General features: G+C 33.6%; 1 protein-coding gene across 7 annotated transcripts in view; it reads right to left on the bottom strand.

Annotated features, from left to right (window-relative positions):
* The window catches only part of LOC128242540 (transmembrane prolyl 4-hydroxylase-like), a 33,289-nt gene extending 17,017 nt beyond the window's left edge, over positions 1-16,272 (bottom strand). For 4 of the 7 annotated variants that reach the window (XM_052959725.1, XM_052959724.1, XM_052959722.1 and 1 more), the window contains exon 1: positions 3,603-3,871. The gene's annotated coding sequence lies outside the window, so the exon portion shown is untranslated. Of the gene's footprint in view, positions 1-3,602; positions 3,872-16,042; positions 16,181-16,224 lie in introns of those variants that run through there. The other 3 variants (XM_052959723.1, XM_052959720.1, XM_052959721.1) reach the window with 2 other exon arrangements.

The raw sequence follows: 16,272 nt of genomic DNA on the forward strand, positions 1-16,272 counted from the left end.
TCGAAGTGTTTGATGAAACTAGTCACCTTATCAAACTCCGGTAAAAAAACGAAGCGGGACTCTTTAAGCGGCATAAGACTGCCCTTCATTTAAAATGGTGTAGTAAAATGTTAAAAAAGTTATCTTTGTTTTGAGTATTCATTTAAAGCAAAATGTTGCCTTCCGATGTAGCATATATGACGTTAATTATCACGTGGTATACACACACTGGTAATAGTATCAATAATAGAAGGAGGTATTTTCGAGTTATATCCCGAGTGGTTACGATTGTGTTGTGTGTGGCAATTCAGTTTGTCAACTACAACTTTACTGCGGTACTGAATCTAGCGCATGCGCAAAACGTGCCAGGGGTTGCAAACGTCAAATACAACAAAATTGTGAAAAGTTGCTTTGTTTTTGGATGCACAAATCGCGCAAATTCTGTGGCGAAAGAGAAAGACGTAAGGTTCTTCAAGTCGAATAACTGAAAAAGCAGTAAAGCCTAAGACAAGACCAAACTGAAGCAAACAATTTCTTTCTGATAGTTGAATTTCATTGCATCAAGATTTAGAACTGTTGCTTCCTGCAGCTGGATTTATTCATTTACAATCGATGTTACTTTCAGTCCCTAACAGATTGCCTAAAGAAAAGTTATAAGTTACACTGGTTTGTTAAATACTAGTACATTGTAGTTTATTGAACTTAAAATGAAAGTAACCGTTTAATATTTGAATCTTTTTCATCTTTGGTATGTTCCTGAATTTTTGATTTACAATATCATCAGCAATAATAGTTATAATTATTAGCATTGTAGTTTTCATTAAATCATATTGTAATTCCAGTACAAGTGTTTGTCAAAAAAAAAAAATAAGCTTAAAGATGAACTCTTACTCCCACTTCTAATGCTAACTTTTTGTATTGTCGTGTAGTTGTGTGTTTAAGATGCGCTGTTCTTTTTTTTGTATTTTCAGTTTAAACGTCGTTTATTTTACAACGACTGTGAGGAAAGTAATATCAACTTATGCTACGTCACAACGACTGCGAAGAAAGTTATACTAACTTATGCTACGTCAAAACGAGTGTGAAGAAAGTTATACTAACTTATGCTACGTCACAACGAGTGCGAAGAAAGTTATACTAACTTATACTACGTCACAACGAGTGCGAAGAAAGTTATACTAACTTATGCTACGTCACAACGAGTGCGAAGAAAGTTATATTAACTTATGCTACGTCACAACGACTGCGAAGAAAGTTATATTAACTTATGCTACGTCACAACGAGTGCGAAGAAAGTTATACTAACTTATGCTACGTCACAACGAGTGCGAAGAAAGTTATACTAACTTATGCTACGTCACAACGAGTGCGAAGAAAGTTATACTAACTTATGCTACGTCACAACGAGTGCGAAGAAAGTTATATTAACTTATGCTACGTCACAACGAGTGCGAAGAAAGTTATATTAACTTATGCTACGTCACAACGAGTGCGAAGAAAGTTTTACTAACTTATGCTACGTCAAAACGACTGTGCAGAAAGTTATATTAACTTATGCATGCTACGTCACAACGAGTGTGAAGAAAGTTATACTAACTTATGCTACGTCACAACGAGTGTGAAGAAAGTTATATTAACTTATGCTACGTCACAACGACTGCGAAGAAAGTTATATTAACTTATGCTACGTCACAACGACTGCGAAGAAAGTTATACTAACTTATGCTACGTCACAACGAGTGTGAAGAAAGTTATACTAACTTATGCTACGTCAAAACGACTGTGCAGAAAGTTATATTAACTTATGCTACGTCACAACGAGTGTGCAGAAAGTTATATTAACTTATGCTTAGTCACCCTCGTTGGCACGATGTTGTGCAATAGGTTGGTCTTATGTTGAAGGGAAATACTGATAACCCGGGGAAACCCACTTGTCCGGAATGTTGTCTTGCTTGGTGACCAACAACCAAACTCACAAATGTCAGGCCGGGACTCGAACCTGGGACGCCTTAATGAGAAGTGAGTGCGCTCAACGGACCCCAGCCCACAATTATATGAACTTTGGATGCCTGTTGCCATATTTTTTAACATTTAAAAGAGCTTTGTGCAGAAAAAAAAGAAAATGCAAAACTATTAGTATTTTAACGCACATTCGAACTCCGTTCGCTCGAACTGCCAGTGACCGGCGAAAATACCTCGAGCCTCGGAAAATTCGATCCAAGCGGGTATGTTTACCTTCAGTATAAAAACATTTGTCTCTAATATCTAGTTCGAGCCACCGAAGAATTCGAACCAAGCTAGCTCGAGCCAGCGCGTTTCGACTGTATGTGGAATTATTACGTATATCCTTGCGCGATTCATTAATTTTCCCGAGTGTCCGCATGTGTTCATACAACATGATAAATTATTAATTAGTTTTTTTTTTCTAAAACGTTCTCTGTGAACAAAACAGGGTCGATTAACTAATTCTAAGCCTATGTTTGTCTTTGTCCTGGTATGATAGACTATTAATTATTAAACATGCAAATATCAAATAACGAATTACTTTTGTCACATAAATACAATCGTACAATATGAAACTAGACTCATTAAAAGTCCAGGTTGGTTAAATCTTTATGACAGCCCTAGCTACCGGCACCAATACAAAGCCATAAGATATGTTAAACACCGTTGTTATTGATTCAAATCAGATGAAATGATATATATTTACAGTTACTGGCCCATGTAGGACGTAGTTTACATAATTAAATGTAGACCACTAAAATCGTTGGAGATTGACGCACTCGCGATACCTTTTATTTTTGTACGTTTTAAAGCTGCACTCTCACAGATTAACCATTTTTACAACTTTTTTATTTTTTTATCTTGGAAAGAGCAAATTTTACTAACGGTTTAAGAAAAAAGGCATAAAAAATCAATTTTTGAACTTAAATATAAAAATCTGCGATCTAATTTTTTGTCAGCAGTCTTATATAGCTGGTTTCCATGGATTGTCGCAAAAATTGGCTCGTTCCTAGACAAAAAAAATAAAAAAAGTTTTCAAAACGTTCAATCTGTGAGAGTGCAGCTTTAACTATTGCTGAAACTGACATATTATATTAGCTAACTAGTTGGTGATACAAGGTACCAAATCTATAAAACATTAGACATGTTTTACCTTAACCTTGTCAATTATTATGAAAAGCAACTAAAAATTGTTTAAAACTATTTCAAGCAATTTCTCCATCAGTTAGATAAACTTTCAACAACAACAAATTTATTCGTTCAAGTGCAATTCAAATAACAACAAAATTAAACGGTTCAAATGCAATTCCTTCAACAGCAACCTTCGGTCAATGCAATGTCTACATAATCAAACAATAACGTTCAAATGCAATGCCTTCAACAACTTTAAACGTGCAAATGTAATGCCTTCAACAACTCTAAGCGTTCAAATGTAATGCCTTCAACAGTTTTAAACGTTCAAATGCAATGCCTTTAACAACTTTAAACGCTAAAATGCAATGCTTTCAATAACTTAAAACGTTCAAATGTAATGCCAAACGTTCAAATGTAATTAAAAGAGATTGAGTGAACGTCTTTATTTACAGAGAGCGGATTTTCGATAAACACTCGCTTCTTACCAAGGCTTTCCGTGTTCCATTCCCAGTCAGGGCGCGAGTGAGTTGGTTCTCTTAAGCCACACAAGTAATCCGGTGTTCCCCACAGCATATGATCAGACTCAAAAGTTTCGTTGTTAAAACGAGATTTAAAACTATAACGCGATTAACTTTTCAAATTAAGAAGTTTAAACTAACTGACATGAAAAATAATGAAATGCATGAACATTTTATTTGACCTCATAAAAATACGTATGCTGATAACCACACGTGGAATGTCACAAGTATTCTTTAAGATTGATACCATATGACGTGTCGTGTTATCTGAAAAGTAAACAGTGCCTAGAGGTAAAAACGCACTTTGATCAATACATTACATTGTAAAGGAAAGTTCCACCCGGCAATTGATTGAAGCCATTAATATTCACGTTACGACCGAATGTTGAAATAATCTTCAACAATCATACAAGTAAACTAGCTTGGCCGAGTAAAATCATATATAAGTTTTATTCAAAGAACCAATAAGTTCATAATAACATGAAAGCATCAGTATATGAGAAATTAATACAGGATAAGGACGAGAATATCTTAAAGGAAAGAAAATTCATTATTATTATTATTATATAATTATTATTATTATTATTATTATTATTATTATTATTATTATTATTATTATTATTATTATATACAGTTATACGACGCAAAATATGCACAAATTAACTTACTCCTCTTATAAGATAAAGCGGTGTCTTTCTATATTTAAATATCCTTTAAAAAGGTTCTTGAAAACTACCAATTCAAAGTTCCTTCCACAACATGCACACATTAATAGAACGAAAAACAGCAAATTTTGGGACCAAATGATTTTTCCAATTTCTTACGTTTTATTTAAAGCGGGACTATAATTGTTACATTTTTTTCTAAATTTGAACAACCTAAATTAAAGCGTTAAAATCCCCCTTAATAACTTACCATTTTACCAAATTCTTTAAAACAAACATGCACAATTTATTATATATTCCTCTTAAATGTTGACTCGGTGTCTGTATATATCACGCCTCCAACAAAAATGACGCAACGCCATTGGTCCAGGACTGGTCACGCGGTTACCCCATATTTTTACATATTGGGTCACCAAATTTATGTCGTATCAATATGGCGTCTATTTTCCGATTCCGCTGAATAAATGAAACATTTAAACATGTACACAGGTTTTCGACGTGATATATACGTTACGGGTTAGTAGGTGACCCGATATGGGATATACGGGGCGCAGGAAACTATATTTGGACTCGAGCTTCGCTCTCACCCGATATGTTTACCTTTGAGCTTCGCTCTCACCTGATATAGTTTCCTTTACCCCGTATATCCCATATATCGGGTCACCTTCTAACCCCGTAACTTATAATATTGAGCCAGGTTATAATGTGTGTAGAAATAGAGCTGGTGCTAGCATTATTGACTACATGTGTATATATATATATATATATATTAATTAGCTAATTACCAGTTGTTTTAATTATTTGACAGCATGCTGGTACATGATCTGGCCGATTTTTCAGAGCATTGCCCGGTTAAATTCAAACCGTCTTTCAATAAAAATACATTCTCATTCATCAGAGGTTTGATAATGCCTAATAAAAAATACATTTGTTTCGGGTACCCAGACCCTACCTACGGAATAGGCGCCGACCCTTCCATTTTATAGTCAGTTTGAAAAAAAAGAAATGAAAAACTAAAAATATATATATATATATTCTTTTTCAATATTTTGTTTAAAACCTTAAATGCTTGTACAGAAGATAACTTTAACACCATTCCGCTAGGATAAAAAAATGACATTCTTATTCAAACCTAATTATAAAAAAGCCCTACCTACCCAACCTTTTTTTGAAAAGGTTGTTACCCTAACCAAAAAAAAATTCTCTAGGCCTTATGATAAATCTAAAGCCTAGCATCGTCACTCCGGTGTACGAGAATGTAAAAAATGCGTCCAAAGTAGCAGCATAATTTTTATGGCATTTTGGTTGTCCGGTTAGCGCAGTGATTAGCAAAATCGCTTCTAACCAAGGTAACCAAGGTAACCAGGGTTCAATTCCGGGTCTGGGTGCAAGTGAGTTTGTTTGGTGGTCGCCAAGCCGGACAAGTGGGATTTCACCGGGTTCTCCGGTTGCCCTCACAAGACCACACTCTCGCGCAAAATGACAACGGGGGTGATTTATTATATGTTAATATAAATTTCTTCACAATCGTTTTAAAATAAATATAAAGTTTAAATTAAAACTGTTACAGTAAAGAGAAAAGCACCACACAGAAAGAAATCTAGCTGAATTGATAATTATTGTAAAATAGCTAAAAGTATATTTTTATCGTTGTAAGAAATTATTATCTACTGTACAAATCAAAATGAGCTAATCGCCTATTAGTTTTCAAATCTAGAAATTAACATTATCGCGCGTAAGGTAAACCCCGATGCATGGACTAAAGGCGTAATGGTTCCAATTAATAAAAAAGATGATAAATATAATCCCCCTATCTATAGTGTCATAACATTTGCAAATATTATGACTAAAATATTCTCTTAAAGGTTACACAATCATATAAATAGGGGGTGAGAAAGTGAAAATCTATTTGATGATGCTCAATTTGGATTTAGAGACCATCCACTGCAGTACAGTTGATTGTAAAAAAAAATATTCATACTGTTATACAAAATGTATTAACAAACAAAATAAAACTCTTTTGTGCCTTTATTGACTACGAAAAGGCATTTGACACTGACATTTATGATGCTCTGTGGATAAAATTAATCTTATCTGGTATAAGAGGCATAATGTTAAATATGCTAAAATCAATATACCGAAATGTTAAATCTTAAGTAAAAAAATATTCGACATGCCATAATCAACTTGCGTTGATGTATCCTTAAGGTCGAAACAAGGAAAACCCCTTTCCCCACAGTTATTTATCATTTTGATCAATGATATTCGAGAGAGTTTAGTTTAGACAACCTAACCAGTAACGCTATCGATAGGTTGTCATTATATATGTTACTGTTTGCTGATGTTATTGCCTTTTTTTACAACAGATTCCTATAACCTACAATAACAACTTAATTGTATGAACAATTATTCACGTGAATTGGGACTAATGTTAATGTCAATAAAACAAATATATTCATTTTCAACAGAAAAAGACAAGAGCTAAGTTTGCCTGGACACTGAATAGTCAGAACATAGAATAGCTGACCGTTTAAAGTACGTGGATATCAAATTTAACTACAATGCTTCTTTCAATGATGTTGCAAAATGATTAATTACCAAGCCTTAAAGGCATATACATTGTAATAATCTCTTATCTATATTAAGCAGAGTAAAGCTAGAGATTTTGGCCAAATTGTGCCTATTATCACGTATGGTTGTGAAGTCTGGTGATTTTATAGTTTTACTTAAGTTGACAAGCTACACTTTAAGTTTTGTAAACACATTTTGGTAATCCAACAACAGACCTCCAATGCTGCTGTTCTGGGTGAGCTTGGCCGTTTACCTCTATCTGTTTTACGTTAAGAGAGAGCTCTTAAATTCTGGTGTAAAGTTAAGTTCTCAAAACTCTGTTATAAGACTTGTATATGTTAAGAATGGAAGAGACCTTTCATTCGTAAATACGAATATTAAACTTTTTTGGGTTAATGCTGTTGAACAGCATCTAAATGAACCTGGTTTGAATAACATTTTTTTAAATTTTAACTATGAAAGAAATTATTTTCCATTGCTCAAACAAAGGCTAGGTGACCAGTATGTTCAAACCACGGATCTATGAGCCGTTAAGGTCCGTGGTTCAAACATGGTTCGATATTGTGAATTCACAGAGCAAATAAGAATATTATGTAAAGTTTAGAAAACAATTTGCTCTTTCCAAGACAAAAAATTAAAAAAAAGTTGTCAAAACGGTATATCTGTGAGAGTGCAGCTTTAAAAAAACTTTGACAAACCTTTTCACAAAACGGCCGTCTGACGGAGCACTGTCAAAACATTATTTTGCAAAAAGGTTTGTCGAAGTGTTTGATGAAACTAGTCACCTTATCAAACTCCGGTAAAAAAAACGAAGCGGGACTCTTTAAGCGGCATAAGACTGCCCTTCATTTAAAATGGTGTAGTAAAATGTTAAAAAAGTTATCTTTGTTTTGAGTATTCATTTAAATCAAAATGTTGCCTTCCGATGTAGCATATATGACGTTAATTATCACGTGGTATACACACACTGGTAATAGTATCATTAATAGAAGGAAGTATTTTCGAGTTATATCCCGAAACGGCCGAGTGGTTACGATTGTGTTATGTGTGGCAATTGAGTTTGTCAACTACAACTTTACTGCGGTACTGAATCTAGCGCATGCGCAAAATGTGCCAGGGGTTGCAAACGTCAAATACAACAAAATGGTGAAAAGTTCCTTTGTTTTTGGATGCACAAATCGCGCAAATTCTGTGGCGAAAGAGAAAGTCGTAAGGTTCTTCAAGTCGAATAACTGAAAAAGCAGTAAAGCCTAAGACAAGACCAAACAATTTCTTTTTGATAGTTGAATTTCATTGCATCAAGATTTAGAACTGTTGCTTCCTGCAGCTGGATTTATTCATTTACAATCGATGATACATTCAGTCCCTAACAGATTGCCTAAAGAAAAGTTATAAGTTACACTGGTTTGTTAAATACTAGTGTATACATTGTAGTTTATTGAACTTAAAATGACAGTAAATGTTTAATATTTGAATCTTTTTCATCTTTGGTATGTTCCTGAATTTTAGATTTACAATATCATCAGCAATAATAGTTATAATTATTAGCATTATAGTTTTCATTAAATCATATTGTAATTCCAGTACAAGTGTTTGTCCAAAAAAATAAGCTTAAAGATGAACTCTTACTCCCACTTCTAATGCTAACTTTTTGTATTGTCGTGTAGTTGTGTGTTTAAGATGCGCTGTTCTTTTTTTGTATTTTCAGTATAAACGTCGTTTATTTTACAACGACTGTGAGGAAATTAATATTAACTTATGCTACGTCACAACGACTGCGAAGAAAGTTATATTAACTTATGCTACGTCACAACGAGTGTGAAGAAAGTTATATTAACTTATGCTACGTCACAACGACTGCGAAGAAAGTTATACTAACTTATGCTACGTCACAACGAGTGTGAAGAAAGTAATATTAACTTATGCTACGTCACAACGAGTGTGAAGAAAGTTATACTAACTTATGCTACGTCACAACGAGTGTGAAGAAAGTTATACTAACTTATGCTACGTCAAAACGACTGTGCAGAAAGTTATATTAACTTATGCTACGTCACAACGAGTGTGAAGAAAGTTATATTAACTTATGCTAAGTCACCCTCGTTGGCACGATGTTGTGCAATAGGTTGGTCTTATGTTGAAGGGAAATACTGATAACCCGGGGAAACCCACTTGTCCGGATTGTTGTCTTGCTTGGTGACCAACAACCAAACTCACAAATGTCAGGCCGGGACTCGAACCTGGGACGCCTTAATGAGAAGTGAGTGCGCTCAACGGACCCCAGCCCACAATTATATGAACTTTGGATGCATGTTGCCATATTTTTTAACATTTAAAAGAGCTTTGTGCAGAAAAAAAAGAAAATGCAAATCTATTAGTATTTTAACGCACATTCGAACTCCGTTCGCTCGAACTGCCAGTGACCGGCGAAAATACCTCGAGCCTCGGAAAATTCGATCCAAGCGGGTATGTTTACCTTCAGTATAAAGACATTTGTCTCTAATATCTAGTTCGAGCCACCGAAGAATTCGAGCGAAGCTAGCTCGAGCAAACGCGTTTCGACTGTATGTGGAATTAGTACGTATATCCTTGCGATTCATTAATTTCCCCGAGTGTCCGCATGTGTTCATACAACATGATAAATTCTTAATTAGTTTTTTTCTAAAACGTTCTCTGTGAACAAAACAGGGTCGATTAACTAATTCTAAGCCTATGTTTGTCTTTGTCCTGGTATGACAGAATATTAATTATTAAACATGCAAATATCAAATAACGAATTACTTTTGTCACATAAATACAATCGTACAATATGAAACTAGACTCATTAAAAGTCCAGGTTGGTTAAATCTTTATGACAGCCCTAGCTACCGGCACCAATACAAAGCCATAAGATATGTTAAACACCGTTGTTATTGATTCAAATCAGATGAAATGATATATATATTTACAGTTACTGGCCCATGTATGACGTAGTTTACATAATTAAATGTAGACCACTAAAATTGTTGAAGATTGACGCACTCGCGATACCTTTTATTTTTGTACGTTTTAAAGCTGCACTCTCACAGATTAACCATTTTTACAACTTTTTATTTTTTATCTTGGAAAGAGCAAATTTTACTAACGTTACTAACGGTTTAAGAAAAATGCATAAAAATCATTTTTTTGAACTTAAATATAAAAATCTGCGATCTAATTTTTTGTCAACAGTCTTATATAGCTGGTTTCCATGGATTGTCGCAAAACTTGGCTCGTTCCTAGACAAAAAATAAAAAAAGTTGTCAAAACGTTCAATCTGTGAGAGTGCAGCTTTAACCATTGCTGAAACTGACATATTATATTAGCTAACTAGTTGGTGATACAAGGTACCAAATCTATAAAACATTATACATGTTTTGCCTTAACCATGTCAATTATTATTAAAAGCAACTAAAAATTGTTTAAAACTATTTCAAGCAATTTCTCCATCAGTAAGATAAACTTTCAACAACAACAGATTTATTCGTTCAAGTGCAATTCAAATAACAACAAAATTAAACGGTTCAAATGCAATTCCTTCAACAGCAACCTTCGGACAATGCAATGTCTACATAATCAAACAATAACGTGCAAATGTAATGCCTTCAACAACTCTAAACGTTCAAATGTAATGCCTCTAACAACTTTAAACGTGCAAATGTAATGCCTTCAACAAATTTAAACGTGCAAATGTAATGCCTTCAACAGCATTAAACGTTTAAATGTAACGCCTTCAACTACTTTAAACGTTTAAATGTAACGCCTTCAACTACTTTAAACGTTTAAATGTAACGCCTTCAACTACTTTAAACGTTCAAATGCAATGCCTTCAACAACTTTAAACGTTTAAATGTAACGCCTTCAACTACTTTAAACGTTTAAATGTAACGCCTTCAACAACTTTAAACGTTAAAATGTAACGCCTTCAACAACTTTAAACGTTTAAATAAAACGCCTTCAACAACTTTAAACGTGCAAATGCAATGCCTTCAATATCTTTAAACGTTCAAATGTAATGCCTTCAACAACTATAAACGTTCAAATGCAATTCCATCAACAACTTTAAAAGGTCAAATGTAAAGCCTTCAACAATTTTAAACGTTCAAATGTAATGCCTCCAAATGTAATGCCTTCAACAACTTTAAACGTTCAAATGTAATGCCTTTAACAACTTTAAACGTTCAAATGTAATGCCTTCAACAACTCTAAACGTGCAAATGTAATGCATTCAACAACTTTAAACGTGCAAATGTAATGCCTTCAACAACTTTAAACGTTGAAATGTAATGCCTTCAACAACTTTAAACGTTCAAATGTAATGCCTTCAACAACTCTAAACGTTCAAATGTAATGCCTTCAACAGCTTTAAACGTTCAAATGTAATGCCTTCAACAGCTTTAAACGTTCAAATGTAATGCCTTCAACAACTTTAAACGTTCAAATGTAATGCCTTCAACAACTTTAAACGTTCAAATGTAATGCATTCAACAACTTTAAACGTTGAAATGTAATGCCTCCAACAACTCTAAACGTTGAAATGTAATGCCTTCAACAACCTTAAACGCTTAAATGCAATGCCTTTAACAACATTAAACGCTAAAATGCAATGCTTTCAATAACTTAAAACGTTCAAATGTAATGCCAAACGTTCAAATGTAATTAAAAAAGATTTAGTGAACGTCTTTATTTACAGAGAGCGGATTTTCGATTAACACTCGCTTCTTACCAAGGGTTTCTGTGTTCCATTCCCAGTCAGGGCGCAAGTGAGTTGGTTCTCTTAAGCCACACAAGTAATCCGGTGTTCCCCACAGCATATGATCAGACTCAAGAGTTTCGTTGTTAAAACGAGATTTAAAACTATAACGCGATTAACTTTTTCAAATTAAGAAGTTTAAACTAACAGACATGAAAAATAATGAAATGCATGAACATTTTATTTGACCTCATAAAAATACGTATGCTGATAACCACACATGGAATGTCACAAGCATTCTTTAAGATTGATACCATATGACGTGTCCAGTTATCTGAAAAGTAAACAGTGCCTAGAGGTAAAAACGCACTTTGATCAATACATTACATTGTAAAGGAAAGTTCCACCCGGCAATTGATTGAAGCCATTAATATTTGTTCCAATAAGTTCATAATAACATGAAAGCATCAGTATATGAGAAAATAATACAGGATACGGACGAGGATATCTTAAAGGAAAGAAAATGCATTATTATTATTATTATTATTATTATTATTATATACAGTTATACGACGCAAAATATGCACAAATTAACTTAGTCCTCTTATAAGATAAAGCGGTGTCTTTCTATATTTAAATATCCTTTAAAAGGGTTCTTAAAAACTATACCAATTCAAAGTTCCTTCCACAACATGCACACATTAATAGAACGAAAAACAGCAAGTTTTGGGACCAAATGATTTTTCCAATTTCTTACGTTTTATTTAAAGCGGGACTATAATTGTTACATTTTTTCTAAATTTGAATAACCTTAATTAAAGCGTTAAAATCCCCCTTAATAACTTACCATTATACCAAATTCTTTAAAACAAACATGCACAATTTAATATATATTCGTCTTAAGTGTTGACTCGGTGTCTGTATATATCACGCCTCCAACAAAAATGACGCAACGCCATTGGTACAGGACTGGTCACGCGGTTACCCCAAATTTTTACATATTGGGTCACCAAATTTATATCGTATAAATATGGCGTCTATTTTCCGATTCCGCTGAATAAATGAAACATTTAAACATGTACACAGGTTTTCGACGTGATATATACGTTACGGGGTTAGTAGGTGACCCGATATGGGATATACGGGGCGCAGGAAACTATATTTGGACTCGAGCTTCGCTCTCACCCGATATGTTTACCTTTGAGCTTCGCTCTCACCTGATATAGTTTCCTTTACCCCGTATATCCCATATATCGGGTCACCTTCTAACCCCGTAACTTATAATATTGAGCCAGGTTATACTGTGTGTAGAAATAGAGCTGGTGCTAGCATTATTGACTACATGTGTATATATATATATTAATTAGCTAATTACCAGTTGTTTTAATTATTTGACAGCATGCTGGTACATGATCTGGCCGATTTTTCAGAGCATTGCCCGGTTAAATTCAAACCGTCTTTCAATAAAAATACATTCTCATTCATCAGAGGTTTGATAATGCCTAATAAAAAATACATTTGGTTCGGGTACCCCGACCCTACCTACGGAATAGGCGCCGACCCTTCCATTTTATAGTCAGTTTGAAAAAAAAGAAATGAAAATTAAAAATATATATATATATTCTTTTTCAATATTTTGTTTAAAACCTTAAATGCTTGTACAGAAGATAACTTTAACACCATTCCGCTAGGATAAAAAAAAATGACATTCTTATTCAAACCTAATAATAATAATTATAAAAAAAGCCCTACCTACCCAACCTTTTTTTGAAAAGGTTGTTACCCTAACCAAAAAAAATTTTTCTCTAGGCCTTATGATAAATCTAAAGCCTAGCATCGTCACTCCGGTGTACGAGAATGTAAAAAATGCGTCCAAAGTAGCAGCATAATTTTTATGGCATTTTGGTTGTCCGGTTAGCGCAGTGATTAGCAAAATCGCTTCTAACCAAGGTAACCAGGGTTCAATTCCGGGTCTGGGCGCAAGTGAGTTTGTTTGGTGGTCGCCAAGCCGGACAAGTGGGATTTCACCGGGTTCTCCGGTTGCCCTCACAAGACCACACTCTCGCGCAAAATGACAACGGGGGTGATTTATTATATGTTAATATAAATTTCTTCACAATCGTTTTAAAATAAATATAAAGTTTAAATTAAAACTGTTACAGTAAAGAGAAAAGCACCACACAGAAAGAAATCTAGCTGAATTGATAATTATTGTAAAATAGCTAAAAGTATATTTTTATCGTTGTAAGAAATTATTATCTACTGTACAAATCAAAATGAGCTAATCGCCTATTAGTTTTCAAATCTAGAAATTAACATTATCGTGCGTAAGGTAAACCCCGATGCATGGACTAAAGGCGTAATGGTTCCAATTAATAAAAAAGATGATAAATATAATCCCCCTATCTATAGTGTCATAACATTTGCAAATATTATGACTAAAATATTCTCTTAAAGGTTACACAATCATATAAATAGGGGGTGAGAAAGTGAAAATCTATTTGATGATGCTCAATTTGGATTTAGACCATCCATTGCAGTACAGTTGATTGTAAAAAAAATCTTCATACTGTTATACAAAATGTATTAACAAACAAAATAAAACTCTTTTGTGCCTTTATTGACTACGAAAAGGCATTTGACACTGACATTTATGATGCTCTGTGGATAAAATTAATCTTATCTGGTATAAGAGGCATAATGTTAAATATGCTAAAATCAATATACCGAAATGTTAAATCTTAAGTAAAAAAAATATTCGACATGCCATAATCAACTTGCGTTGATGTATCCTTAAGGTCGAAACAAGGAAAACCCCTTTCCCCACAGTTATTTGAATGATATTCGAGAGAGTTTAGATTTAGACAACCTAACCAGTAACGCTATCGATAGGTTGTCATTATATATGTTACTGTTTGCTGATGTTATTGCCTTTTTACAACAGATTCCTATAACCTACAATAACAACTAAATTGTATGAACAATTATTCACGTGAACTGGGACTAATGTTAATGTCAATAAAACAAATATATTCATTTTTCAACAGAAAAAGACAAGAGCTAAGTTTGCCTGGACACTGAATAGTCAGAACATAGAAGTAGCTGACCGTTTAAAGTACATGGATATCAAATTTTACTACAATGCTTCTTTCAATGATGCTGCAAAATGATTAATGACCAAGCCTTAAAGGCATATACATTGTAATAATCTCTTATCTATATTAAGCAGAATAAAGCTAGAGATTTTGGCCAAATTGTGCCTATTATCACGTATGGTTGTGAAGTCCGGTGATTTTATAGTTTTACTAAAGTTGACAAGCTACACTTTATGTTTTGTAAACACATTTTGGTAATCCAACAACAGACCTCCAATGCTGCTGTTCTGGGTGAGCTTGGCCGTTTCCCTCTATCTGTTTTACGTTAAGAGAGAGCTCTTAAATTCTGGTGTAAAGTTACGAGTTCTCAAAACTCTGTTATAAGACTTGTATATGTTAAGAATGGAAGAGACCTTTCATTCGTAAATACAAATATTAAACATTTTGGGGTTAATGCTGTTGAACAGCTACTAAATGAACCTGGTTTGAATTACATTTTCTTAAATTTTAACTATGAAAGAAATTATATTCAAACAAAGGCTAGGTGATCAGTATGTTCAAACCACGGATCTATGAGCCGTAAATGTCCGTGGTTCAAACATGGTTCGATATTGTGAATTCACAGAGCAAATAAGAATATTATGTAAAGTTTAGAAAAGAAATTTAATTTGAAAAATGTATCGATACCATCGACAAAGAAAATTATCGAATAGCTTTATCAAGGTTCAGACTGAGGTTCATTCCTTACAGATTGAACCCAGAAGACACAATAACATTATTAGAGAAGATAGAAAATTTAAACTTTGTACTATCAATATGGTTGAATCAGAATTTCACTGTTTATTTATTTTTCTCCTTTTTATATGCCTGAGGAATACATATAACATAAACAGATCGTTAAACACTATTGACAAATTTGTATCTACCTTTACGAGTAATAATATTAGAACTTTCAGGAACCTAGCGGAATTTGTATTTATTGCCATGTCGAAACGAGATGAACTTGCTGCCGCTGTCCCTAGATTTGTTTAAATGTTATATACAATAGCATTTTGATTGTGTTAATATCTGTGTGTATAAATGCGTGAATGTGAGCATGTGTATGTAACCGTGTGTAGCTTAAACTTATAGTGATTTTAGTTTAGTTTAGTTTAGTTATGAATCGTAAATATGCTTGTATGGTGATATTTTCTCGTTGTTTTTCTGTCTTTTCTTTTTGTGGCCATCTTTGTGAAATTTGATGTTAATTTTGGCCAAAATCGTGTATTTGCTGATATTGCAAATAAACTGAAAACGAAACTATAAAAAATCTGCATTTAAATAACCTGAAATGATGCGTTAAAAACACCGTTAGATAAAACTTACCTGCATTTTTCTTCAAAAACATGCACAAATCAACATCTTCCTGTCAAGTTTTGACGCAGTGACCATTTATATTTTCTGCAATTGAAACACTCAAAGGAACGTTAAAATCACGTTAAAAAAACTACAAAATAACAAGATCCTTCCAAAACATGCACAAATTATAGACGTCGCATACTACGTACCTAGTATAGCATACTGAGATTTAAGTCCATTGTCAGTGTTAGATCTAA

Source organism: Mya arenaria, chromosome 8 (genome assembly GCF_026914265.1).
Source record: "Mya arenaria isolate MELC-2E11 chromosome 8, ASM2691426v1".
In the NCBI taxonomy this organism is placed as follows: domain Eukaryota; kingdom Metazoa; phylum Mollusca; class Bivalvia; order Myida; family Myidae; genus Mya; species Mya arenaria.